Source organism: Pagrus major, chromosome 23 (genome assembly GCF_040436345.1).
Source record: "Pagrus major chromosome 23, Pma_NU_1.0".
Classification (NCBI taxonomy): domain Eukaryota; kingdom Metazoa; phylum Chordata; class Actinopteri; order Spariformes; family Sparidae; genus Pagrus; species Pagrus major.
In genome coordinates, this window is record NC_133237.1 from 6,071,421 (window position 1) to 6,072,865 (window position 1,445).

Consider the following 1,445-nt stretch of genomic DNA (forward strand, 5'->3'; position numbering starts at 1 on the left):
TCACGTGGTGACACTGCTTCCAGCTCAGCGGCAACAATGACCGAAATGACTGTTACTACCAATTACTTTCATATTTCAGGCCCCACTTTGACAGTTTTTTTTTCTTTTAGTGCGGTTTCACTTTTAATCAGCATTCAGTGGAGACATCTGGCTGCTGCATTACCGGAAGTCCATGTAGCTTATTTGGGGGTATAAGATGTGAGATAACACCAGTGCAGTTAATGCAAAGCAAACAAGATGAAACATTGAGGGTATGTTTGAATGCACAGTGGCCAGCTAGTTACTGACATACAGTAGCCCTGCATGATGTGAGGTTAAATAAGGTTATAGTCCAAATGAATGGATTATTCCTGTAGATTTTCGTTTTAGATGTTTATATCACGGCTGTATTAACGTAACAAGTCAATCAACCCCTCATTCTGCTGAGTTAAAGTGTAACTAGTAATACATCATATTTGATCAGTTTCTCGCTCGCTTTGCATGTGAGAGACGTAAAGTTGGTCTGTCAGATACAGTGAAGTAACAGGTAATTACGTACCTGACAAGTGCAAGCACGTGCGTTAATATTTATTTAGACACAATGAAAGGTTTTTAATGACTTGTATCATTAATCCGCAACAGTATAACTGATACAGCAATAATGAGAGAAGGTTATAGTGCTCCTGAGCAAATATTACTTTAGGTTATGTAAACTGAGGTTAGTTGGCATGTTTCTTTCCTCAACATTTCAGCCACTACACTTGTTCTGACTACACCGGTGCCACTCATAGGACTACATTTATAATAATTTAACTAACTAATAATTTTGTCTAACTTCGCTTCACTTTGGTATTAATTTAGGTATGTATGTCGGTGGAACCACATTGACTGACAGCAGTTGTCGTGGCCGAGTGGTTAAGGCGATGGACTAGAAATCCATTGGGGTCTCCCCGCGCAGGTTCGAATCCTGCCGACAACGTCCAGCTTTTTGATTTATATTTATTATTCTGAGGCGATTGTATCCATACTGTACATGTCATACATGTGTTCTGGGTCCATACCACTTAAAGGCTAGCCAACCACGCAGCTATACAACTGTAACTTACCACTCTTATACTCTCTCTTGCAATTCAGTCCACCCGATGTACCCTGTATGGAATTATACACCGTGTACTGTTATATACTTACTGCTCCATGCCACTGTAACTTTAAGCCTACTCCACTTGTTATACACTTTTTTATCTCATCTTGTGTATAGTTTAAAATGTCTCGTATCTTTAGAGTTTCATAAGTAATGAAACAGCGCCCCCAATGCCTGGCTCCGCAGCATTATTAGGGGTATTAGGGGATAGGTTAAGGGGGTACTATATAGTTTTCAGGAAGAAAATAAGGTTCCCAAAACACTGTTTGAAGCTAGAAAGGTGGCAGGGTCTGCCAAATATAAACAAAGTTAAACAGTATGAAAT

The 1,445-nt window shown here is 39.6% G+C and overlaps 1 non-coding gene across 1 annotated transcript; it reads left to right on the top strand.

The window, feature by feature from the left end:
* The first annotated feature begins 876 nt into the window (after positions 1 to 876).
* Positions 877 to 958, top strand: trnas-aga (transfer RNA serine (anticodon AGA)). The gene has a single exon. It is a non-coding gene; the product is annotated as a tRNA-Ser (tRNA).
* The last annotated feature ends 487 nt before the right edge of the window (positions 959 to 1,445 follow it).